Source organism: Ursus americanus, chromosome 9 (genome assembly GCF_024610735.1).
Source record: "Ursus americanus isolate L20-20 chromosome 9, mUrsAme1.1.p, whole genome shotgun sequence".
In the NCBI taxonomy this organism is placed as follows: Eukaryota; Metazoa; Chordata; class Mammalia; order Carnivora; family Ursidae; genus Ursus; species Ursus americanus.
In genome coordinates this window covers 73,407,531-73,435,337 of record NC_142135.1, presented here as the reverse complement: position 1 = coordinate 73,435,337, position 27,807 = coordinate 73,407,531, and the positions used below count along the sequence as shown (strand labels likewise).

General features: G+C 42.3%; 1 pseudogene; it reads right to left on the bottom strand.

Annotated features, from left to right (window-relative positions):
* Positions 1 to 13,795: 13,795 nt before the first annotated feature.
* LOC123786757 (E3 ubiquitin-protein ligase TRIM32-like) lies at positions 13,796 to 27,136 on the bottom strand (annotated as a pseudogene).
* Between the last annotated feature and the right edge of the window lie 671 nt (positions 27,137 to 27,807).

Below are 27,807 nucleotides of genomic sequence, written 5' to 3'. Positions count from 1 at the left end.
AGAAGCAGGCTCCTTGTGGTGAAGCCTGATGTGGGGCTCAATCCCAGAATGCTGGGATCACGCCCTGAGCCCAAGGCAGACGCTTAACGACTGTGCCACCCAGGCGCCCCCATCCCTTGTTTCTGATGTAAAGTTTGATGATTTATTTGTTGCGTATAACACCCAGTGCACCATGCAATACGTGCCCTCCTTACTACCCATCACCAGTCTATCCCATTCCCCCACCCCCCTCCCCTCTGAAGCCCTCAGTTTGTTTCTCAGAGCCCATAGTCTCTCATGCATCATTCCCCCTTCTGGTTACCCCCCTTTCTTTATCCCTTTCTTCCCCTACCGATCTTCCTATTTCTTATGTTCCATAGATGAGAGAAATCATACGATAATTGTCTTTCTCTGTTTGACTTATTTCACTTAGCATTATCTCCTCCAGTGCCGTCCATGTTGCAGCAAATGTTGAAAACCGTTCTTTCTGATGGCTGAGTAATATTACATTGTATATATGGACCACAACTTCTTAATCCAGTCATCTGTTGAAGGGCATCTCGGTTCCTTCCACGATTTGGCTATTGTGGACAATGCTGCTATGAACATTGGGGCGCATATGGCCCTTCTCTTCACTACATCTGTATCTTTGGGGTAAATACTCAGTAGTGCAATGGCTGGATCATAGGGTAGCTCAATTTTTAACTTTTTAAGGGACCTCCACACTGTTTTCCAGAGTGGCTGTACCAACTTGCATTCCCACCAACAATGTAGGAGGGATCCCCTTTCTCCACATCCTCTCCAGCAATTGTTGTTTCTTGCCTTGTCAATTTTTGCCATTCTAACTGGCGTAAGGTGGTATCTTAGTGTGGTTTTGATTTGAATTTCCCTGATGGCTAATGATTTTGAACATTTTTTCATGTGTCTGTTAGCCATTTGTATGTCATCATTGGAAAAGTGTCTGTTCATATCTTCTGCCCATTTTATGATTTGTTTATTTGTTTCTCACGTATTGAGTTTGAGAAGTTCTTTGTAGATCTTGGATACCAGTCTTTTATCTGTAGCATCATTTGCAAATATATTCTCCCATTCTGTGGGCTGCCTCTTAGTTTTTTTGACTGTTTCCTTGGCTGTGCAGAAGATTTTTATCTTGATGAAGTCACACAAGTTCATTTTTTCTTTTGTTTCTCTTGCCTTTGGAGATGTGTTATGAAAAAGGTTGCTTTGGCTGATGTCGTAGAGGTTGCCGCCTATGTTCTCCTCTAGGATTTTGATGGATTCCTGTCTCACATCGAGGTCTTTCAACCATTTGGAGTTTATCTTTGTGTATGGTGTGAGAGAGTGGTCAAGTTTCATTCTTTTGCATGTAGCTGTCCAATTTTCCCAGCACCATTTATTGAAGAGACTGTCTTTTTTCCACCGGATGTTTTTTCCTGCTTTATCAACGATTAGTTGCCCAAAGAGCCGAGGGTCCATTTCTGGGCTCTCTATTCTGTTCCATTGGTCTATGTGTCTGTTTTTGTGCCAGTACCATGCTGTCTTTGTGATCACAGCTTTGTAGTACAGCTCGAAATCCGGCATTGTGATGCCCCCAGCTTTGTTTTTCCTTTCAACAGTTCCTTGGCGATTCGGGGCTTTTTCTGGTTCCATACGAATTTAAGGACTAATGTTCCAGTTCTTTGAAAAATGTCATTTGTATTTTGATTGGGATAGCATTGAAAGTGTAGATTGCTCTGGGTAGCATGGACATTTTAACTATGTTAATTCTTCCGATCCATGAACATGGAATATTTTTCCATCTTTTTGTGTCTTCCTCAATGTCTTTCAAGAGTGATTTATAGTTTCTAGAATATAGATCCTTTACGTCTCTGGTGAAGTTAATTCCAAGGTAACGTATGGTTTTTGGTACTATTGTAAATGGGATAGAATCCCTAATTTATTTTTCTTCAGTCTCATTATTCGTGTATAGAAATGCAACTGATTTCTGAGCATTGATTTTGTATCCCGCCACATTACTGAATTTCTCTATAACTTCTAATAGTTTGGGAGTGGATTCTTTTGGGTTTTCCATATAGAGTATCATGTCATCTGCGAAGAGAGACAGTTTGACTTCTTCTTTGCCGATTTGGATACCTTTTATCCCTTTTCATTGTCTGATTGCTGTTGCAAGGACTTCTAGTACTATGTTGAATAATAGTGGTGAGAGTGGGCATCCTTGTCGTGTTCCTGATCTTAAGAGAAAGGCTTTCAGCTTTTCCCCATTGAGAATGATATTTGCTGTAGGCTTTTCATAGATGGTTTTTATGAGATTGAGGAATGTACCCTCTATCCATACACTCTGAAGGGTTTTAATCAGGAAAGGATGCTGTATTTTGTCAAATGATTTTTCTGCATCTATTGAGAGAATCATATGATTTTTGAATTTTTCTTTCTGGATAAAATCTAAGACACTGATAGATTTGTGAATGTTGAACCACGCTTGCATCCCAGGTATGAATCCCACTTGGTCATGATGGATAGTCCTTTTAATGTACTGTTGGATTCTATTAGCCAGGATCTTGTTGAGGATTTTGGCGTCCATATTCATTAGGGAAATCGGTCTGTAATTCTCCTTTTTGATGGGGTCTTTGCCTGGTTTGGGGATCAAGGTAATGGCTTCATAGAATGAGTTTGGTAGCTTTCCCTCTGTTTCTATTTTTTGAAATAGCTTTAGGAGAATAGGTATTATTTCTTCTTTGAATGTTTGATAGAATTCCCCAGGAAAACCATCCAGGCCTGGAGTTTTGTTTTTTGGAAGGTTGTTTATCATTGACTCAATCTCTTCATAATTAATTGGTCTGTTTAAAAAATCAATTTCTTCCTGTTTCAGTCTTGGTAGTTTATAGGTTTCCAGGAAGGCCTCCATCTCTTCCAGATTGCTTAATTTATTGGCATAAAGCTGTTGATAAAAGTTTCTAATAATCCTTCCAATTTCATTGGTGTTGGTTGTGACCTCTCCTTTTTTAATCATAATTTTATTAATTTGGGTCCTTTCTCTATTCTTTTGGATAAGTCTTGCCAGTGGTCTGTCAATTTTATTGATTCTCTCAAAGAACCAGCTTCTAGTTCTGTTGATCTGCTCTACTGTACTCCTGGTTTCTAATTCATTGATTTCTGCTCTAATCTTGGTCAACTGCTTCCTTGTGCGTGGATTAGGTCTGTCCCTGTGTTGTTGTTCCAGCTTCTTGAGGTGAGAATATAAAAACTGCATTTCAGATTTTTCTATTCTTTTGAGTGAGGCTTGGATGGCTATGTATTTCCCCCTTAGGACTGCCTTTGCAGTATCCCATAGGTTTTGGACCATTGTGTTTTCATTCTCGTTGGTCTCCATAAATTGTTTAAATTGATTTTTGATTTCCTGGTTTATCAAATCATTCCTGAGCAGGATGGTTCTTAGTCTCCAAGTGTTTGAGTTTCTTCCAAATTTTTCCTTGTGGTTGAGTTCCAATTTCAAAGCGTTGTGGTCTGTGAATATGCAGGGAATAATTTCAGTCTTTTGGTATTGGTTGAGACCTGTTTTGTGTCCCAGAGCATGGTCTATTCTCAGGAATGTTCCATGGGCATTAGAATAGAATGACTATTCTTTGGTTCTGGGGTGTAGTGTTCTATATATATCTCTGAGGTCCAACTCGTCGAGTATGGCATTCAAAGCCCTTGTTTCTTTGTCGATTTTTTGCATGGGTGTTCTGTCTGTTTCTGATAGTGGAGTGTTGAGGTCCCCTACTATTAACGTATTTTTATCTACATGTCTCTTTATTCTGGTTCAGAGTTGGCTTGTGTATCTTACTGCTCCCCTGTTGGGGGCATATATATTTATAATTGTCATATCCACTTGTTGGATACATCCTTTAAGAATAATATAGTGCCCTTCTGAGTCTCTAACTATAGTCTTTAAAATCCAATCTGTCTGATATGAGAATTGCTACCCCAGCTTTCTTTTGAGGTCCATTGGCATGAAAGATGGTATTCCATCCCTTTGCTTTCAGTCTGAATGTATCTTTAGGTTCAAAATGAGTCTCTTGTAGACAGCAAATGGATGGGTCATGTCTTTTTATCCAATCTGCAACCCTGTGGTGTTTTATCGGAGCATTTAGGCCATTTACATTGAGAGTGAATATTGAGAGATATGATTTTAATGATGCCATGTTGCCAGTAAAGTCTTTGTTTCTATCAGGTGTGACTTTCTGTTCTATATCACTCTTGGGGCCTTTTTACCTTTATAGAACCCCCCTTAATATCTCCTGTAGGGCTGGTTTTGTGGTTACAAAATTGGTCAATGACTGGCGATTCTGGAAGGTCTTTATTTCTCCATCAATTCTGGATGACAGCCTTGCTGGATAAAGGATCCTTGGCTGCATGTTTTTCTCTGAAAGAGCTTTAAAAATGCCCCCCCAACCCTTTCTCTCATTCCAGGTCTGTGTAGACAGCTCTGATGTAATTCTGATACCTTTGCCTTGGTATGTGAGAAATTTCTTTGTCCTGGCCGCTTTCATTGCTGTATCCTTGGATCTAATATTTGAGAATGCACTATGACGTGACGTGGCGTAGGTTTGTTGTGGTTGAGCTTGGGAGGGGTCCTCTCTGCCTCTTGGACACGAATGTTTGTTTCCCTTGCTATATTAGGGAAGTTTTCAGCTACAATTTGTTCAAATATCTCTTCTAGACCTCTGTTTTTCTCCACCCCCTCGGGGATGCCGATGATTCTGACATTGGAACATTTCATTGAGTCAGTAATCTCCCCTAACGTACATTCCTGAGCGTGGATTTTTTTTAAGTCCAGATTCTACTTTAGCTTTGTCTTCTACTAACCCATCCTCCCATTCACTGATACGTTCTTCTGCCTCATTCACCCTGGCCATCAGAGCCTCTAGTTTTGACTGCATTTGGCTCATAGAATTTTTAATTTCTGCCAGATTCGCTCTCATTTCCGCTTTTAGAGATTCTATATTCTCATTAACATTTTCATTAGTACTTTCTTCAAGTCTACACATCATCTGGACCATTGTTACTCTGAATTCCATTTCTGATAATTTGATTATATCCATATCCATTAGTTCTGTGGCAGAGGCCACAGACTCATTGTCTTTTCTTTGCTGGGGGGGATTTCTCCTTCTCGTCATTCTGATGAGGAGAGGTTGCGGGGTTGTCCAGAGCCCAAGTTATTGACTGGGACCCAGGCTGTGCGCCCTTGTTTTATAGGGATCTTAGGGATGTGGGCTTCTTGATTTTTCAGCCTGCCTTCTGGGGCAGGGGCCTACCGCTCTCATACTCAGGCAACCCTGTTTGGGTAGAGTCTCTGTGTCCCCTGCGAGGGGGGATGGGGATGGGCACCCTGTGAGCCGGTCTTTCCAGGCTTTTGTTCTCTGGCGGCTTTCCCTGGCAGTTTGCTGTGCCTCTTCTGAGAGTCAGAGCAGCAGTGGCCGAATCTGAGACTCTGTCTCAGAACAGAGGTATCGCAGACCGTTCTCCACTGATGTTCTGGCCACTTTAACTCTGTTTCTGTTGGCGCTGCTCCCAGTATGCGCACCCCACACCCGGCGTCCCAGCCCTCACTTCCAGGTCTGGCACGTCTCTGTCCTTTGTGTTTCTAACACTGTCAGCTGCTAGCCGCCAGTCGCCCCTGCGCGTTCCGGAGCTCCCGGTCTCAGTCTGGTTCCAGTGAGCACACCAGAGCTCCGTTTCAGTCTGGTGGCACGGGTTCCCCAGCTCACGGTCTTAGTCCACTCTCTCACGGTGCCAGTCCACGAGTCCGCCCGCTCCCCGTGCAGGTGGCTACCGCTTCCTGGGGCCCGAACGTGGTGGCTCCCTCTCCCTTCCATTTATCTTCCTATATCTGTGCGCGGTTTCACAGCTCCCCGCTTCATACCTCAATACTCAGTGCTGGAGATGTTCATTTGTAGAGATTCAGATGTATCTTCCTGCGTCTCAGGCTGATTCCGTGGATGTTCAGGCTGGTCTGGTACCTATCCAACTCAACTCAGGGGACCAGCTGAAAAAGGGGTCCCCTACTCCTCTGCCATCTTCTGGAATCTCCTTCCTTCTCTTTCTTATCTTAATTCCAGTTAGTTAACATACAGTGTCATATTAATTTCAGGGGTCCAAATAGTGATTCAACAATTCTATACAATACTCAGTGCTCATCATAAGTGTACTCTCAATCCCCTTCACCTATTTCTCCTCTCCCCCCTCCCGTTTGGTAACCATCGGTTCTCTATGGTTAAGGGTCCATTTTTTTGGTTTGTCTCTGTTTTTTTTTCCTTTGTTCATTTGTTTTGTTTTTAAAATTCCACATATGAGTGAAATCATATGGTATTTGTCTTTTTCTGACTTATTTCACTTAGCATGATACTCTCTAGCTCCATCCCCGACATACTTCTTAATAGGTAAATTAGTCAAACAAGCAAGACTACGGAGGACTAGACTATGATAATTGATGTGCTTGGTCTGACAGACACACATGGAACACTTTTTGGCCCCGAAGTGAAAATCACGCAGGCCACAATCAGAGTGCAATTAAGTTGGAAATGAGCAATAAAAGCAAATGGGCAGAAAGAAAAACCCAGGCACTTGGAAATTTAACAATATAAAATTAAATATAACATAAGTTTAACAAAATTACTTCTGGGTGAAGGAAGAAATCAAGATTGCAATTAAAAACCTTTGCAAATGAGGGGTGCTTGGGTGGGCAGTTGATTTCAACCAACTCTTGATTTTAGCTTGAGTCATGATCTCAAGCCCTAGTCAAATTGCTTGCTCAGCGGGGAGTCTGCTGGAGATTCTCCTTTCCCCTCTGCCCCCTCCCCGTGCTCTCTCTCTCTCTTTCAAATAAATAAATAAATCTCTAAAAACTAACAAACAAAAACTTTGCAAACGAACAAGTGCTTTACATATTAAAATCCACACTAAGCAGCTCTCAGAAGTGTCTTTAAAAGAAGAGAGAATCTCCCCCCGCCCCAAAAACACCGTGTGAAAAGATGGACATGGAGATGGCAAGGAACACAAAGGACTGCCTGCAAGCACTGGGAGCCAGATCGAGAAGTAGAACAGATTCTCCCTCAGACTTCCCTCAGGGCTCTTCTGCTGCCACAGGTGGGGTCCTGTGGGAAACACAGGGGGCAGTTTGTGTTTGTCCTGACCCCAAATAAGACAGCCACCTCCCTGAGGCCAGATCTACAGAAATCTTGGGCCGGATCTCAGGGGAATTCGGGAAGGGTGGGAGGCAACTCCTTGGAGGAGTTCTAAGGGGCCCCAAGGAACACCCTGATTTTGGACTTCCCAGTCTCCAGAATTGGGAGAGAATAAATTTCTGTTGTTTAAGCCACTGGGTTTGTGGTAGTTTAGTATGCCAGTCCTAGCAAACGTATTATGGGAAATTTTATGTCAATACATTTGAAATCCTGGATGACATGGGTGATCACCTGGGAAGTGTAAATGGCTAAAAGTGGCTCATAAAAAGGTAAAAAAAACAAAAACAAAAACAAAATCCTTGAAACTGTGATTCACAATCAGTCCACCCAAAAAGTTGGAGACTGTACAGTTTTATCAAAAGAATCTACCCAAACTGCAGAAAAGTAGATAATCCCCATGTTACATACAGTGTTTCAGTGCATAGAGAAAATGGGATGCTTACAAACTATTTCTAGAAGGTTAACACATCCTGCTAACAAAGACAGAGAAGGAGGGTACACAAAAATAAACCAGTAGGAATATCTTATTTATACATGTAATTAGTAAATTTCTTTAAACAAATACCAATAAATCCAACCAAGCAATGGGTCAATAAAATAATAAGCCATGGCCAAGCTGAGTGCATAAGGCTGAGGCAATGCAAAGAAATCTAGTCAATGGGGTTTAAAGAAAAAAAATCCTGATCTTGTCAACAGGTGCTGAAAAAGCTTTTGATAAAATTAAACACAGAGTCCTGGTGGAAACAAACAGCAAACACCAAAAAGTTAGACCCCAGTGACCCAGACAAAGGGCATCTACCAAAGAATTATTAAGGTAAAGACAGGAAGATAAAAAGGATGCCCACTGTCACAGCTACAATTCAGTATTTGTTCTGGAGCTCCCAGACAATACAATAAGACGAGGAAAAGAAATGAGATGCAAGTCTTGTCTTTTCTTTTCTTTTTTTTAAAGGTCTCCTTTGTGAGACTAATAGAACTAGTGAGAGTTCCATAAGACAGGTGGACTCCAGATCCATATTCTATCTTTGCTCTACAGCAGCAATGACCGATCAGAAAGCATCACTGAAAAGTTCCATTAATAGGGCGCCTGGGTGGCTCAGTTGGTTAAGTGTAGGCTTGCAGTTTAGGTCATGATCTTGGGGTCCTGGGATCAAGTCCTGCATCGAGCTCCTTGCTGGGTGGGGGGCCTGCATCTCCCTCTGCCTACTGCTCCCCCTGCTGTGCTCTCTCTCTCTCTCTGAGACAAATAAATAAAATCCTAAAAAAAAAAAAAACAAAAAAGAGAAATTCCATTAATAATGGACTCAAACTTGGGATCCCTGGGTGGCTCAGTCGGTGAAGTGTATGCTTTCAGCTCAGGTCATGATCTCAGGGTCCTGGAATCGAGTACCACATTGGGCTCCCTGCTCAGCCAGGAGCCTGCTTCTCCCTTTTCCATCTGCTCCCACACTTTCTCCCCCACTTGTGCTATCTTTCTCTCTCAAATAAATAAAAAAAAATCTTAAAAAAAAATAATGGCTGCAAACTCATCAAACAACTCAGAATAAAGCTAACAGGTGCCTCAGTTTGTGTGAAGAATTAATACAACTTTTCTGGTGGAAGGAAAAGAAGATTTAAATATATGGAGAGAAACACCATGACACGTATCTGGTCTGAAGCAATACTTTCCACCACCCTCAGCATATTATCTTTTTATGAGGGAAGAATGCAACATATTTGAAATTTGGCTTTTTCTGGAAGCAGTAGTAGTTGACATTTATCAAATGTCCACTATGTGTCAAACACTTTACAATATTATTTCAATTAAACTCTCTTAAGCCTCAGTTTTCTTGTCTATAATATGGAGATAATAAGCCCACCATGTAGCATTGTGACTTAAAAGGGCAAATACATTAAAGGAACAATAAGAGGTACAAACTTCCAGTTATAAATAAAGAAGTCACAGGAGGAAAAGTACAGCATAGAGACTATAGTCAGTAATATTGTAATAACTTTGTACGGTGACAGACGGTGACCACACTTATCATAGTAAGCATTGTGTAATGTATAGAATTGTTGAATCACTATGCTGTACACCTAAAACTAATATAATATTGTATGACAACTGTACTTTAATTAAAAATAAATCAATTAATTAGAAACAACAACAACTCTTTGTAGAGTCTTTCATATAGTAAGAGCTCAAGAAAATGACAGGAAAAAAACCCATGCTATTTAACAAATAAGCTATTTACTTCTTACGGTAACCTTGTAAAGAAGGACTTCTTAAAAATTTGAATTCAGTTAATTAACGTATAGTGTATTCTTAGTTTCAGAGGTAGAGGTCAGTGATTCATCAATTGCATACAACACCCAGTGCTCATTACATCACGTGCCCTCCTTAATGTCCATCACCCAGTTACCCTATTCCTCAAGACCCTCCCCAAGAAAGAATTTTATAAAATCGAGTCAACTGTGTAGTTCGTGTTTGAAGATTGTTCCAGCTGACTTTTTAAACTTGATCTTGTCCCTACACACCATACGGTCATTCAGGACGCTCGGGGAAGGAAGACTATATAGTCTGAAATCTGGTTTGAGTATGGAGGGTCTCAGTAGAAGCACTGCCTGTAACAACCCCCAGCTCCCCTCCCTCTGCTCACGGGCCTGTGATAATCACAGGCGGAAGTTAATTGAATTGTCCTGCAGATTTAGCCAGTCTTCTACTAGGCTGGTAAAACGAATGAAAGACGCAGTCCAGATGTCCCTCAGGGGACCTGTGGTTTTGCAGCTGAAGTCAATCCAGTTCCTTCCCTAAGACTTGCCCACTTTGGGAGCCTGCCCACTGCTGTTAGCACTGGTTGAATGGGTCAGACATCTCCTTTCTGCACCAAGGGGCTAATCTGTAGGTTTTTTTTTTTCTTCCAGTCTCAAATGACTTTTCTTTATTGCCCTGTCAGAGTTCTTATTTTATAATGCTTTGAGCAATTTTTAAAAATATTTTGTTTATATTCTCTATTGTATCCCACACTCCAGGCAAGTCTTTGTTTGTTTGTGAACAGGTGCTAGCCCGTGTGCTCCTGTATAAATCCAGGGCTCTCTGAGGCAGGTGATGAGACTGCCCAGGGTGTCTGAGGTATGAGGCCTGACAACCCAGCACCACCGCACTTTCGGGCCACGAGGGAAGGAGGCCTTACTCCGAGGATCTCCCCACAGACAGTAAATACACGTGGCTTGGCAAAGCAAGTAGAAGTGCTCTCACCTCACCTTGCATGAAAAGACCACTCAGGGTAGACACAATATTCCAGTGATGGAGAGCATGGGCCAGTACACTAAACTCTAGGTCAGATTTTCATAAATGAAATTTTATTGGAACTCAGCCATACTCATTCAGGTAGGTATGGCCTGTGACTGCTTTCCTGATAGAATGGTGGAGGCGAGCAGTTTCAACAGACAGTGCATGGCCCACAAAACCTAGGATATTTACTTCTCTGGTCCTTGACAGCAAGGGTTTGCAGACCTGTGCTCTAGAGGTCTAGTATGGAACCCTCTAGTTGGCACTGAGCAATCAGAAATCCTCCTAAAGCAATGGCGAGGCACAGCCCCAGCAGGGACCAGGCCTCAGGGGCCATTTTGGTGACAAGTGTCTCTGTTGTTTGTCCCTGTTCATGCAAGGATGGGCAGTGTCTATGTCTTAAAAATTTTTTTTATATATTTTTAGTTATTTCATTTTAATTTTTAAAAAATTAAGTAAGCCCCATGCCCAATGTGGAGCTTGAACTCACGACCCTGAGATTAAGAGTCACATGCTCTACTGATTGAGCCAGCCAGGCACGCCACCTTAAAAAAATTTTTAAGTTGTAATAGCATATATGTAACATAAAACCTGTCATTTTAACCATTTTCTTAAAGATTTTATTTATTTATTTTTAGAGAGAGAGAGAGGGAGAAAAAAAGAAAGCATGAGATGGGGGGAGGGCCAGAGGGAGAGGGAAAGAGAGAATCTTGAGCAGACTCTGTGCTAAGACTGGAGCCTGACACAGGGCTCAATCCAACCACCTTGAGATCATGACCTGAGCCAAAACCAAGAGTTGAACGCTCAACTGACTGAGCCACCCAAGTGCTCCCCCCACCCCTGCCCTGCATTTTAACCATTTTTAGCTCAGTAGCATTAAATACATTCACATTTCTGGGCAACCAGTCCATCTCCAGAACTTTTTCATCATCTCAAACTGAATGTCTAGACCTTTTACCATTTCTCCTGTCTTGAAGTTTTCAGCAGTGAAGAGCCCATTTCTCTCATTCATCATGGTAATTCATGAATGAGTCCCTACTGTCAGCAGGGAATATCCATTTTTCCTAGCTTGCTAAAAAGCAAATCCTCTGTGTCAACTCGGATGTATGTGGCAGAAGGCTGATGAAGCTGCCTCTTTGCAATGTCCAGTTTGTGCCCCTAACCAAATGCTCCCAGAGAGTATTTTCTTGATAGCACATGGCTGGATTCAAGCTGAAACCATCTAGGACTCACACCCTTGCACACTGATGATACTCAAGCAGTTTAAAGTAAATCACTACAACCAGCATGAAGCATGATTCTGGAGGCTTAGCAGGTGCTTGGTAAATAATTCTTGGGCAGAAAATAAGGGAAAGAATGAATGAATCTGCTCTGAAGGCAAGAGTAGAGAAATTGTCTTCAGACTCGGGCTTTCATTGGTCACATTCTTAGGAATCTGACACTTCCATTTTGTGGTTCTCTTTCAGGAACATGGTTGTTGTAATAATTCTTCCAACACTGATAAGAACAGTTATTTTTAACTGGACATTGTCAAGGGGTGTCCCGAAGTCCTTCCCACCCCAGCTTCCTTGACATGGACATGTTCAGATTTCCACTAGAGCTGCCTGGCGAAAGGAGATGGAGTACTATCCTGATTAAAAATGCGGGAGACTTCCTACATTCTCCTGCATAGATATGTCACTGAGCAATTGCCAGAATTTGCACCCTGGTGGAATTTAAGATGGGGCTAACTGGTTCCTCTCTCTCTCATTCCCTTCTCCCAAATCTCATCAGAGGCCCACCATCAGGGCGGGTGTGTGCTTCCACACTGTGGGGGAGTATGGGAGTGTGGATTTAGGGGTGGGAGGGGAAATAGGAACCACCTTGATTTCCACCCTAGGGAACCAGTGGCTGAAAGAGGCCATAAAAACCACCCAGATGGGCATGCCCATTGGGCAGATGGAGAAACTGAGACCACAAAGACTAAGTGGCATGTGGAGGTGGGCCAAAGTGGCCAGTCACACACTAGAGTCAGAGCCCTGGCAAGCCTCATTTCCACATCCCCTCGACTAGAATGTTGAATTTATTTGCCTGGATTGACTGTCGTTAAAAAAAAAAAAAAAAAAAGAAGACCCAAGTAGAATGTAGCTTCTACCACAGATCTTTCTTTCTTTCTTTCTTTCTTTCTTTCTTTCTTTCTTTCTTTCTTTCTTTCTTTCTAGAAACAGTTATCAATTATTTAATTCTTGATAGAGGAATGGAAATAAATCTCAAAACCAAATATTATGCAGTCATTCGAGGAAAATACAGAATAAAGACCCAACAGTTTTGTCTAATGAAAACAAGATGTGTCCACCTCCCCGCTTTGTTGACCCTGGTCTGTGTTGTACAGTTCTGCAGACAACTCTTAGCACAGGTAGTGGAGAGAAGTAATATGAAAAATGATGAGCTCTAGAGACCATTCAAGAGTGTTTACTGACTATATTAGCACTTGTGTTTGCTTAATCCCATCTTTCAGTGCTTTGAAATAATTCCAATCTATATATCCCGTAAAAGGCAAGCAATTTCCAGGCTATAGTCTTCAACACCAACCAACTAGTGTCAATCTGCAATTAGAGACCAATCCAAGATGGCACAAAATCCCCCACAACCAAGAGGTACTGCTTCCCAAAGGACTGTATATCTCCCTTGGTGGCACTAAATGAATGAGCTTTCACTCTAGTAAAGGGAAAGAGACCTGAGACATCATGCCACAGGGATATGATGTCTGGTGTTTTTTTTTCCCCCGATTTTATTTCTTTATTTGACAGAGGGAAAGAGAGAGCACAAGCAGGGGGAATGGCAGGCAGAGGGAGAGGGAGAAGCAGGATCCCTGTTGAGCAGAGAGCCTGACGTGGGGCTCAATCCCAGGACCTTGGGATCATGACCTGAGCTGAAGGCAGATGCTTAACTGACTGAGCCACCCAGGCGCCCCAGGATATGAGGCCTGAAATGAAAGGTGGAGCAGATCCCACTGGAACATGCACACTAAGCGCAACAGAATTAAAGAGAAAATGTCACATATAAAGTGCTATATAATAAGAGAAATATGGGACCAGGGTTATCAAAGCCAAAAGAGGGAAATCAACAAGAATTCAGTACAAGGGAAAATTTCAGACACTGGTGGCAAAAGGCTCTCTACTGAAGCCTCAGAAGTGCTTACATTCTAATCAAACTTCAGCTAACCCCATATCAGATTCCTATTTGGGGCAATGCATCTATCTGTTAAAGCTCTAAATTTAGAAGGGAAATAATGTAAACAAAACGAAACAAAACAAAACACCTCAAAAAACCAAACTCACTAAAAGACAGCTTCCAAAATTCTACGACTAGCCAGCTGGAGTAAAGACACAGGCCAAGTGCACTCTACAATACCACCAATTACCGAGGAACAAGGGGAAGGAAGCTGGCTGGGAAGCAGAAGAAACTGTTCTCTTGTCTCCTGAGGGGTAGAATATCTTCTCAGATGGTGGCTGTAAATTGTGATGCAGTGATCCCAACAGTCCAAGACCAACAGCTGCCCTGTAGGAGTGAGGGCAATGCTCACTGGAAACGTGAGCCCCTCTTGAATGAGGACACTCTAGCCCCCACCCTTAGGAAAGTGGAGAATTTCTTTTCGACTACTATCAGCCACAATGAGATCACCAGGAACATCACACACCTGCCAGCAATGCAGTGGAAATCCTCCTTCTCTGAGAAAAAGTGGCCAATCAGGTGACCCAGCTGCCCACTGGGGCCCACAGAGCCTGTGGAGAAGCCACTCTCCAGGTGGTGCTCATTCTGCTGATTCTCCAGATTGAGGCCCAAGACTGTAAAGTAGACGGTGTCCTCAGCATCACAGGTGACAGACTTGGGCTGCACAGCAAGACAGAGGCAGCTGTATTTGACCACCCCTGTTCCTCAGTCAACAGTGAAGCACCAGAGCTTTCCACCTTCCACATCAGTAACCACAAACTGGCCAGATGGAAAGGCTGTGATGCCCTGGGGTTTGCACGCAGTGGCCATACGAGGTATATACTTGAGGGAGCTGTCATAGCTGTCAGTCACACCAGTGAGCCATGGCAGTTCATGGCCACTGAGAGAGAAGTGAGGTTGGGCAGATCAGCCCCAAGGGAGCTCAGCACAAAGCTATCACTAGGGCTGCAGCAGATCTCCTTCAAAAAGCCTTTCTGAGTAAAGACTTGTATATAGTCATTGCTTCGGTCAGCAACCAGCAGCTCGCCTTCACTGGTCACTCAGAGACTGACTGGAAGGTTGAACATGCCTGGAGTGCTGCCTTTAGCCCCCATCTTCTTGAGGAAGAGCCGCTGCCAGATATTGGCCACAGTCACGGAACCGGCTGCTGAGCAGGTGAGGCCCTAGGGATGGTGACCACTTCCTCAGGGCTCACGTCCATCTCTCTAAAAGTAATGAGGTGGAGGCAGCAGAGGCTGCAGCCTCCGGGGCTAGGAGTCTTCCGTGTTAACTGTCCGGGGCTTTTTAACTGCCTGCCGGATTTGGAGGGGGCCCACATGGCCAACCTGAAGAAGCTCCACAGCCTTAGTGTAAGCTACCGGGGCAGGCTGGCCATGACCTCGCGCTCCTCCTCATCAGCTGTCTCCTCTAGCAGCGCTATGTTTGCCTGCTTGACCTTGGCCAGGAAGTAGTCACAGCAAGACCCAGCCTGCACCTCTGCGTGGTAAGCAGGTAACTCTGCTCCTCTACCACCTGACTGTTGGACTTCTCAAACTCAGCCAAACAGCCTGTGAGGAACTTGCAAGAGCGAGTCAGCTTTTCCTCGCCCCTGCATTCCTACGGCCGTACTCCTGGACAACCACTTTTTGCCTCGCCTGAAGGTCCTTGGAGACCCCTTCCAAGGCCACTTCCCGCTGCTGCAGCTCCCCCATGAGCTCCCGCAGATGGGCCAACTTCTCTCCACGGTCCCGACGCTGCTCCTCACCTGCGTCTTTTACAGGAAGTGTACAGTGGCCAGGGGCCTGGGATCCACCTCCGGACTGGGCTCACACGACGCCACACTGCAGCTCGGGCAGGATTGCCTGGGCAGCCGCTGGCCACAGGACCGGAACAGGAGTGGCCCCGCAGCCTCACTGAGCCGGGCTGCGTCAATGACCTTCAGCACCATCAGGTTGTCTGTCAGCTAAGTGAGGCTGGTCATGCGGGTAATCTTCCTGCAAAAGGGACAGCGGACACCACTGATGCTACTGGCCAGGCGCTGCTCCAGGCATGGGTGGCGGATGGTGTGGTCACCTCACAGGAGCTTGGGCCGCACCGGCTCCTCCGTGAAGGACTCCATGCAGATGGGGCATTGCAGCACTTCCCCGAGGGCATCCAGGTTCAGGTGAGAAGCTGCTGCTGCTGCTGCAGTGGCCACTGCGCTTCCCTTGAGGGGCCTCCTAACACAGCCCAGAACGGAAGAGCTTGGCGTCCATGCTCCAGAGGGTCAAATCCTGCTGACCGCCGGGGCTCCCACACGTCCACCACCACCTTCTACCACAGACGTTTAAATAAGGATGTTAGAATTTTGAAGAGACTGGGGACGTTTATTAGAATGGGTTGATCTGGGGACAGTGAGAGGAAACTGGTAGTGACGGGGACATTATATATAAACATGGATCAGCAAATGGCCCCACTGCTCTAGATATTCCATGCCTGACTTCCTGCCCTTCCTTTCCTGACTGGGGCCTTGCAGGTTCTGGGGCAGTACATTCTGTCTTTAACTTTGGCCCTCCTTGGGCAGTAATTCACTGCATGGGCATCGGTTCATATCTTCCTGTCTTACTGATCAAAAGCCCTGGGATAAGAGGGAAATATTTTTTAAAAAATTAATTTTGGCATGAATTAACTTGAAATTTGCCTTGTCTTCAATGTTTGAGCCTTCTGGGCTACAGTTGGTTCCTGGGTTTGCTTGCATTCATGGGCACAGGCCCTGGGTCATTTAGACTGATGTGATCATCTCCCTCTTCATTCCCAGATAATCATCTCAGTTTTTTCTCCCTTTGACTTGAGTTGGGGAGGGCTGGGAGAGACAGAGGGAGGGAGAGAGAGAGAATGAATATGTGATTGGAACTGAGTTATCTCAGCATCTCTCTTTAAAATTGAGTTGAGTACTAACATTAACTTCTGACACGGAAGTATTCATAATAATTTAGGATATTAAATTGTAGCTAATTATAATTTTTTTGCTTGTTTCTGAAAGCTAGAAACAAGCCAACAAGACTGTTGGGCCATGTTTGTATTATACTTGTCTCTTGGGAAGCCAGTGTTACAGATTACTAAGATAAACCAATGAGGTCAGCTGATCCTCTTTTTAATTTTTCCTTTTTTAAAAAGTAAAAGCTGAAGAAAGGAACTGGTGACCTCTGAGGCTGTTTAGATTCTGTGCAGTTTTCTGGAAAACATCTTCATTGTTCAGGGTGAGAGGTTGAAGGTTTATTTTTATGCATCTCTGTTTTTAGCTGCAGATCAACATTGCTGGCTCATGGTGGAAGCACCTTTGTACGAAACATCCCTTACTGCATCTGTCCCTTGAGCATAGCATGTGCCAAATTATCATTCCTAATAGGCTGGTTGATCTTCTGGAGAGAGGAAACATCTTGATAACTCCCTGAGATGTGTTATGTCAGAGAAAGTGTGTCACGGATCCTTGACAGCTCACACAAGGGCATCGTTAGGGATGGAATGCCAGGTACCAGGCCTTTCAGCTCACCTGCTCAGGGACTGTTGCCCATCACATCTCATTACCCAACTTTGTACACTTGGCTGCCATTTTCTCAAAGACACTTACGCAGTGGTATTCGGTAACGACGTCAATTCTTTTCCTGTCTGACCTAGAAGATTACAGTGACTCAATGCTGGCTGGTCAACCTTAAAGATTAAATCGAGGACATTGGCTTAATGATTTTAACAGCTAGTGTAAAGGATTTCCCAAGTGTGAGAATCATGATATAAAATAGGGTTGGGAATTTTATTCAATCTTAAAGAGAAAGTAAGTAACACAGCTCAAGGCTTACTTTATGACTGTATTTCCTAAAAAATAAGCTTCACATTTTAAAAGATTTAAGCAGGAATAGGATATAAGAGTCTAATGGAGAATCAGCAAACTCTAAACTTGTAAAATGCCTTACTGTGTGAATGGATATCTGATTGTATGTTAGAAACTATGCAAGAATCATTATTATCCTATGATTATGATAATTACTTTCTTAGTTGAATTCCTTTGGGTAAAACTTTTATTTGCTCTATTTCAGTGTTTCTCAAATGTTCGTATGCATAAGAATCTCCTGGGGAGTTTCTTTATAATACAGATTTCTGGGCCATATCCTGAGACCTCAGTATGTGTGAAGTGGTCCCCAAGAATTTAAGTAAGCACTCTTGCTGATTCCAGTACTGGTGTTTGTGGAGATGGAGACTTTTTAGCTAACACTTAACCACACCCTCTGGATGATGATAGAAGAGTGAGTAAAAATAAGGATTAACTAATCACCAATGGTAAGTAAGCTTTATGAACATACCTGCTCTGAAAAAGATGCTCTTGAATTCTTTTTACTCCTGTGTCTAGTATTCTAGAGAGCCATACAGTTTGTAAAGAAAAGAGCAGAAACCTGGCATAATGATTTCTTCGCAGTGTTTGTTAGATGGTCTAGAAATATTCGGAAATATGTCCTATAAAAAAATACTGCCTGGAATATGTTGGGAATAAGTCTATGATGTATGCCCTAGGATTTCTCATCCCAGCCCAAATATATCTGGTGTGGAGAACTTCACTGGTTAGCTCACAGTCTTCGTTATCCCACCTGAAAATGGTGGGGCAGGAGCATTGGTGGCGAGGCTGCGGTGCTGCTCAGGTGGGACTGGGGAAGTGCTTCGGCAAGCTGGCTGTGGGGCCCTGAGCCACCTCACTGAAGTCTGTGTGGGTGCTGGGTTGCTGCACTTGGGTGAGAGAGAAGGAGAAGGATGACTGTTAGCTTCCTCCCTTTCTCATAGAATGTGATTTCCCTCAAATTTAGGAAAAATCTTATCTTTTCTCTTTGAGGAGAATTCTGCCAAATGATCATACTTTTAAAATGCTGAGTATAGAATCTATGGGTAAAGAGAAAGGCAAGAAAAATGTCAACAATACAGATGCTTCTTTTCCTTTGAGATTTATTTTTCCTGCTGCTATTTTGGAAGGCAACGATTATTTAATGCTTCTTGGAAAAGTAGGAATGCTATGTAAGATGACTGATTCCATCTTCAGTGCCCTCTGAGTCCTAAATCAATTGCCTCCTGGACATGGACACTTTACAGAAATCACAAGCACAATGTGCTCAAAAGTAAGTGTACTATGAAATCCCAATGACATTTTTTTGCAGAAATAGAAAAAAAAAATTCTAAAATTCTTATGGAACCTCAGGGGACCCTGAATACCCAAAACAATTTTGAAAAAGAAGAACAAATTTGGGAGACTAACACTTTCTGATTTCAAAACATAGTACAAAGTCAAAGTACAGTATGGTACAGTATGGTCAGTATGGCATGAAGACACACAGACCAATGGAATAGAATAGACAGCCAGAAATAAACCCTTGCATATATGCTCAAATGATCTTTGACAAAGGTACCAAGATCATTCAATGGGAGAAGGGCAGTGTCTTCAACAAATAGTGCTGGGAAAACTGGATATCTACTTGTGAAAAAACGCAGTTGGATTCTTTTCTTACATTATATTAAAAAATTAACTCAGAATAAAGACCTAAATGTAAGACCCCAAACTATAAAACTCCTAGAAGAAAATATAGGGGAAAATCTTCATGACATTGGATTTGGCAATGATTTCTTAGATATGACAATGGAAGTACAGGCAACAAAAGCAAAAATAGACAATGGACTATTGGTAAGTTTGGACTATGCCAAACTTACTTTTGTGTGTCAAAGGACACTATTTTTATTTATTTTTTATTTTTTAAAAAGATTTTATTTATTATTTATTTGACAGAGAGACAGCCAGTGAGAGAGGGAACACAGGCAGGGGGAGTGGGAGAGGAAGAAGCAGGCTCCTAGCGGAGGAGCCTGATGTGGGGCTCGATCCCAGAACGCTGGGATCATGCCCTGAGCCGAAGGCAGACGCTTAACGACTGCACCACCCAGGCACCCCCAAAGGACACTATTAACAGAATAAAAGACTGCCTATGGAATGGAAGGAAGTAATTGTGTCTTGTATTCTTTCATGAGATGGTCAACCAGCTTCAACCACAAAAAGGAACACAAGAGAGGTGCAAGAAAATAAAATTTATATATTCACAAGTCCTAGAGACAGAAGGCATGCCATACCATGCAAGGCTACATGGGGGGAGTGTCAAGGGAGCCAGCTCAACTTAGCAGGTGGGGGGCTAAGGGACACTAGTGCCTTTACTGGGGGTCCAGATGGAGTACACAAACGAAAAGCATGAGAGGATTTCATTGGTGCATTTGAAGATCATTAGGTCACAGTTAGGGGAGGACAAGAAAGTAATTTGTGGCAGGGACCAACCAGTCTTACCATATTGGTGTAACTGGTAACCTGGGCAGAGTGTTTGCAGCCTGTTTGTGGGGTTGTTGAGGCAGCAAGAAAATATGAAGTTGAAAAATTTACAATACAATTTGGAAATCATATATCTGGTAAAGGGTTAATATCCAGACCATATAAAGAACCCTTACAACTCAACAACCAAAAAATCAAAAAGTCCATCAAGAAATGGGCAAAGGACTTGAATAAATATTTCTCCAAAGAATATACAAGTTGCCAACAAATGTATAAAATGATAATCAACATCACTAATCATTAGAGAAATGCAAATAAAAACTGTGATGAGATATCATCCCACACTAATTAGGATGACTCTATTAAAAAAAAAAACAGAAAATAACAAGCGTTGGAGAGGATGTGGATAAATTGGAAACTTTATGTGCTCTTGGTGAGATTGTAAAATGGTGCCACCACTATGGAAAACAGGGTGGCAGTTCCTCAAAAGATTAAAAAAAGAACTACTGTTTGATTCGGCAATCTTATTTCTGGGTATATATTCAAAAGAATAGAAAGTATGGTCTCGAGGAGATATTTGCATATCCATGTTTATAGCAGCACTATTCACAATAACTGAGAGGTGGAAGCAGCCCAAATGTCCTTTGGTGGATGAATGGATAAACAAAATGTGATACATACATACAACAGAATACTATTCAACCTTAACAAGGAAGGAAATACTGTCACATGCTCCAGCATGGATGAAACTTGAGAAGATTGTGCCAAGTGAAATAAGCCAGTTGTAAAAACACAGTAACAGCATGATTCTACTTATATGAGGAACTTAGAATAGTCAAATTCATAGAGAAAGCAAGTAGAATGGTGGCTGCCAGGGGATGAAAGTAGGGGGAAATGGGAAGTTATTGTTTAATGGGTACAGAGTTTCAGTTTTGCAAGATGAGAAAGTTCTGGTGATGGAAGGTGGTGATGGTTGCACAACAAGGTGAACATACTTAGCACTACTGAACTGTACACTTAAAATAATTAAAATGTTTGAAAAACCCCACAACTAGGTATATCGTTTTCCTTGCAATGTCCTTCTCTGCTGTACCATGAGGATTATTTGTTGCAGGTCACCAAACTAACTCTAAATGATGTAAGCAGAAAAGGAATTGCTTATACACATACTGTGTTTAACTGATTTGAAGAGGTACACTTTCTCCTACCCTAGCATGTCTGATATTAGAACCCATCTCACGACTGGTGACATTTGTAATGGTTGAGGTAGATTCTGCCCAGATCGTCCCTTCAAGTCTATCTTCTTGGAGCGCTGACAAGAGGACAGCTCTCAGCTGGGTGTCCCTTTCTGAGATTTGCCCGCTGTTGGGAGCAGCTGCCTCACCCAAGGCTACACTCCACATTCAGTGACTAGTCTACATGGGAGTTCAGAGCTCTGGCTCCCTTGCCTTCATGAGGGACAACTCTGAAGAAACATCAGCTGCAGAGCTCCCAGGGGGTATCCTGAGTTCCCTAACTCTATTGCATTTCAGCTCAGCTTCCCCCAACCCTGGGTCCTGCTGTCCTCATTTCCTTGCTGGTATTGTTCTGGGAGCCTTCCCCAATCAACCTTCTGTACTCAGATCTCCTTGGGGGCTTTTTCCAAGAGAACCTGTCCTGACAGCATGCCACCATTTGATTAAGAGTCTCTTTTTCTTTCTTAACGTTCCATAAAATAAAGGTGTGACTGAACATTAATAGTGCCTTAGATTCTAGAAAATAAACTAGGCGTTAAACAAGTCAAAGGGTGGAGGAGGTAGGGAAACAGACTGGTGGAGACTAGAGCTCAGAAGTCCTTGTACACCATTCTATTGAGTTTAGACCTTGTCTTGAAGGAAAGTAACACAAGCAAATTTGGTTTTTGCAAAGATCTGCCTGATTTGAGGGCTGTGTAATAGATGGGAGAGGCCAAGGTTTGGAGCAGAGGAAACAGAACGAGGGTGTTGAAATAGCTTACAGTAGGGAATGGTGGTGGTAGTGATGCTAAGGAGCGGGTGGATGCAAGTGTCCTTCTAGAAGTGGAATCTATCATATTGGGTAACTATTAGGGACATGCAGATCTCTGGAAAGAAAAGACTCTGGCTTGGATACCACATTTCAATAAGCCTAAGATGTGATTGCAGGGTACACCATGATTTTATGTGCCACTGACAAAGAAAAAAAATGTTTCCAATCAAACTATGGCCTGTTTTGGTTTTGGAGACACATCCCAATCTCAGATATGTCAGAAACTGTGAATATGAGGATAGTTTAAGCTATCTACTCTGGAAAGTTTTCTTGCATTCCTAAGATTATGTTAGATACTCCTCTGAGTGTTTTCTAGCAGTCAGTGTGCTTAGTCTTGTTGCAGGCATCCCGTTATCCTGTTAATGCTATTTTAAGCCTCATGAACAAACATCCATGAGAGCCTAGCATGTGCCTGGCTCTCTTCTAGGGCCAGGGATTCAGCAAATGGACTCAGTTGGAAAAAATCTGACCAGATCTCTTATACTTGTTTGTTGTCTCTTGCCCAGTTGACTGTGGGCTCCTTGGCAGAGCACCACTGCTTCCCCAATAGCTGGTGCAACACCTGACACCCTGAGCACCATAAATATTTGTCGTGAGAATGAATGAACACATTGAAGGGCTTTTCTCTTATAGGTGAGGTGCAGTAACTCACCCTGGTCCAGATGCTTCAAACTTTATGATTCAATGATTTCAAGAGAGCATGCCTCAAGATTTTCTGTTCCCTCTGACCATTCTGAGCTTAGCTCCTGGATCAATCTGCCCAAAACACTGCTGCAATTTTACCAGGGTCAAAATCCCTTAGGGGCCTCCTTGTCACCCACGAAGTGAAGCCCTTGTGTTCACTGATTCCTCTTGGTCTAGTTCTGGCTCATCTTTCTAAACTTACTTCTTTTTTTTTTTTTAAGATTTTATTTATTTATTTGAGAGAGAGCACGAGAGAGAGAGGATGAGCAGGCAAAGGGGAAGAGAGAATCTCTACACTGAGCAGGGAGCCTGATGTGGGGCTTGATCCCAGGACCTTGAGATCACGACCTGAGCTGAAGGCAGATGCTTAACCTACTGAGCCACCCAGATGCCCCTCTAAACTCAGTTCTTATGACTTCTCTCTGTCATCATCTGCTCACAGTTCTTTGGGTCATTCTTGATTTCATCTTCTCTTGGCTACTAGCTTAGTCTTGAATGTTTATTCATTTTCCTTCACCAAATCATAACCACATGCTAATACCTACTGCAGATCCCAGTTTATACTGAAGCTTTTCTGTACTGTCTTGGTTCATAGATTTATGTCTTACAACTTGTGCCATCTAACTTAGTATATCTCTTTTATTATGATTTAATCATTCATTTCTCATCTCCTTAATCATATGGGAAATTCTTCATGGGTGCAAGTTTTCTAACATCCTTATATATACTTTTGCCCAAACATGGTATATGGCAGATAGAAAATATTTAGAAATAGCTTGATGAACAAATGAATGGATGGCAATCTCCTAGGAGGGATGGGAAGTGTTCTCGAAACTTCTGAGTGGGGTAATAGAGAATAAACAATCAGGTGGTAAAGAAAACAAACATCATCAGTTGATTTTAATTTTTATGAAAGTAAATATCTGCATAGCTTTAAAATGGTGCCTGGCTGGGGCGCCTGGGTGGCACAGTCGTTAAACGTCTGCCTTTGGCTCAGGGCGTGATCCCAGCGTTCTGGGATCAAGTCCCACATCAGGCTCCTCCTCTAGGAGCCTGCTTCTTCCTCTCCCACTCCTCTGCTTGTGTTCCCTCTCTTGCTGGCTGTCTCTCTCTGTCAAATAAATAAATAAAATCTTAAATAAATAAATAAATAAATAAATAAATAAATAAAATGGTGCCTGGAGGGTTATACTGAAAAATAATGGTTCCAGTTCCACTCCCCAGAGACACCTTTTTTTTTCTTAAAGATTTTTAATAGCTCATTTCTTTTCAGTGCTGACCAATATTCCATTGGATGTACCACGATTTATTTATCCATTCACCTACTGAAGGACATCTTGGTTGCTGCCAAGTTTTGGCAATTATGAATACAGCTGCTTAAATATCCATGTGCATGGACAGACATTTTCAACTCCTTAGGTGAATATCAAGGAGCACGATTGCTGGATCATATGCAAAGAGTATGTTTAGTTTTATAAGAAATTGTCAAACTGCCAGATTTTTGTAAGAAATCTTCCAAAGTGTATTATTTTGCTTTCCCACCAATAATGGATGAGAATCCCCATTGCTCTACATCCTCATCAGTGTTCTGGATTTTAATCATTCTAGTAGGTTGTGTTGTGGCATCTTGTTTAGTTTGCATTTCCCTGATGACACATGATGTGGAGCACCTTTTCTATGCTTATTTGCCATCTTCTTTGGTGAGGTGTCTGTTTGGATCTTTGGCCCATTTTTTAAATCAAACTTTTTTATTGTTGAGTTTTAGGAGTTACTTGTGTGTTTTGGGTAATAGTTCTTTATCAAATGTGTCTTTTGCAAATATTTTCTCCTCATTCCTAAGTTGTCTCTTCGTCTCTTGACACTGTCTTTGGCACAGCAGAAGTTCTTATTTTAATGAAGCCTAGCTTATCCATTATTTCTTTCATGGATTGTGCTTTTGGTCTTGTATCTGAAGAGTCATCATCAGACTCAAAGTCATCTAGACTTTCTGAAAGCTCTATTTTCTTGGTCTTTGCATGTCTGGAAAGCTTTTTATACTATCTTTACATTTGACTTATGATGTGACTGAGTATAGAGTACCATTGGAATTTTGAAGACTTGTAACACCCAGCTTTGTTCTTGAGAATCTGATGACATTCGGATTCCTTTTCCTTGGGATCATTACCTCTTTTACCTCTCTATCTTCCCCTTACATCTAAGGAACAAAATTTGCAGTGATATGCCTTTGCATGATTTTAAAAAATTAATTGGGCTGGATACTTTCAAGCTACTAACTCATCAGAAAAATTATTCTGGCATTATTTTTTTGATTACCTCCCTTTCTCTGTTTTTTTTTTTTAAGATTTTATTCATTTATTTGACAGAGATAGAGACAGCCAGCGAGAGAGGGAACACAAGCAGGGGGAGTGGGAGAGGAAGAAACAGGCTCATAGCGGAGGAGCCTGATGTGGGGCTCGATCCCAGAATGCCGGGATCACGCCCTGAGCCGAAGGCAGATGCTTAACCGCTATGCCACCCAGGCGCCCCCCTTTCTCTGTTTTTTGTCTTTGTTTTTGTTTTTTTCCTGGAGTACTACTTATCAGATGTTTATAATGTCTGGATTGATCCATTAATTATCTTATTTATGTCCTACTTTCTATATATTTACATTCTTAGTCTACTTTCTGGACATTTATTTTATTTTAACTTTCAACATTCCATTGGATTTTTAAAATTTCAGTTCTGATACCATGGTATCCATGGTCTCTTCCTTCTTTAACCTTTTGAAATATATATTCTCTTCTTAATGTATAATCTTGGGGAACCTGGGTGGCTCAGTCGGTTGTGTGTCCTACTCTTGGTTTCTGTTCAGGTCATGATCTTAGAGTTGTGGGATTGAGCCCCACATCCATCTGGCTCCATGCTTAGCAGAGAGTCTGCTTCCCCTCTCTCTCTGCCCCTCCCCCTGCTCATGCACTTTCTCTCTGAATAAATATATATATATATATATATATATATATATATATATATATATATATATATATATATTCTTTTCTGGGGTGCTTGGGTGGTGCAGTCGTTAAGCGTTTGCCTTCGGCTCAGGGCGTGATCCCAGCGTTCTGGGATTGAGCCCCACATCAGGCTCCTCCGCTAGGAGTCTGCTTCTTCCTCTCCCACTCCCCCTGCTTGTGTTCTCTCTCTCGCTGGCTGTCTGTCTTTGTCAAATAAATAAATAAAATCTTAAAATATATATATATATATATATATATACACTCTTTTTTCTTTGAGGATATTATGACTTCTTCTATCCTCTGCATTGTCTTTGCTTCTTTTCTATTCTCCTCTCTCTCTTCTGTTTGTCTAGGTCTTGGTGATGAATATTTTCCCTTGGCCCCACCAATCTATACTCAGGGTCACTCAAATCCATCTCTCTGCTTTTTGTTGTGGAGGCTGTATCAATAGGCTCCTGTGCCCTTTAGATTCTGTGTAGGCTTGGCTTGTGGGAAAGCTGGACAGAAGAGAATAAATTTGGGGTATTGGCTCCCCCAAACAACCCCTGCTGGGTGAGGCCCAGGCTGAAAGATGCAACTTAGACAACATTGCAACCTGGAAGAGTTGGAATCTGCCTGGAATGCTCTGGTAGAACTCATCAAGAGACCACCTGTCAGAACAGGAAGTAACTGTGCACTTGAAAGACCTATTGCTTAAAGCAGTATTGTTGAAAACACAGAGAAAGGATTTGAGAAAATCAATCAATACATGTTTAAGCAGTGCTGAGCATTGGAAATAAGTGTGAGATGTTTTAAAGAATAAAAGACAAGACCAAATTAGTCTGATTTCAGATGCTCAGAGCAACAGGTGAATATTGTGAACATGGCCTGATTTAATTGTGAATATACTGCCTCTCTGATTGTCTTACTGATTTGTCCAAGAAGTATTAACTGAGCACCACATCTATGAAAGACAGTGTGACAATGGTACAAAGAAAGATCCAGCTCTGTCCTTTTCTCCTAGGGGATTTTATCTAAAGGAGACATTTGCAGAAGTCCCTGAATCAAGGTAACATATGATGAGCGGTAAAGTTCACCGATGTGATAAAATTTAGTGGAAGAAGAAATAACTATAAACTGAGCTGATCAGTAAAAATGTGGGATAGATGGGATAAGACCTGGGGTTTTGTCCTCTCTGCTTCAAGGCCTGGCTGCTGACTCACCCTCCCCTCAGGCTGTATGGCCCAGCAGCGCTGAAACACGTGTGTTCCTGCAGGTCGCCCTGTGTCTGACTCCAGATCTTACAGCAGCCAATCCTTTCCCTTGCTGTGCTCTTCCTCAAGTGGCCAAGGTCAGGGGAGTCCCCAACTAACCTTGAAGTCTCAGCTTTGATGCCAACTTCTCTGGGGGCCACTCTGACCACCCATAACTTGAGAAGGGACATTGTCCCCCTTTGGATAATAATTTAATATATGCCAGCCAAACAAAGTATTCGTATCTTTATTCAATTCAATTAAAATAGACCTGCATGTTATACTGTGTAACATTCACTGAATACACATGATTTGGGCAATGCAAGGTAATTCTAGACGTGCTAATTACCCAACTATAGTAAACCATGAATCGTGCCAGTGATATCCAGCATGGATTAACAGTCTTTCTCCTAAATGTAAGGGCCTTTTTTCTTCTCCTTTTCTTCTTTTCTTTTCTTTTCTTTTCTTTTCTTTTCTTTTCTTTTCTTTTCTTTTCTTTTCTTTTCTTTTCTTTTCTCTTCTCTTCTTCTTCTTCTTTCTTCTTCTTCTTCCTCTTCTTCTTCTTCTTCTTCTTCTCCTTCTTCTTCTTCTTCTTCTTCTTCTTCTTCTTCTTCTTCTTCTTCTTCTTCTTCTTCTTCTTCTTCTTCTTCTTCTTCTTCTTCTCCTTCTTCTCCTCCTCCTCTTCCTCCTCCTCCTCCTCCTTCTTTTTTACAGTCTTCTAGCACTGCTGTTTTATCAGTTGCATTACTTAGCACACCGTATGACAGTTGGACATTTAAACACCAGATCTCTCACTAGATGGTGGGCTCTCTCTCTCTTTTTTTTTCTTAAAGATTGTATTTATTTGTTTGACAGAGAGAGA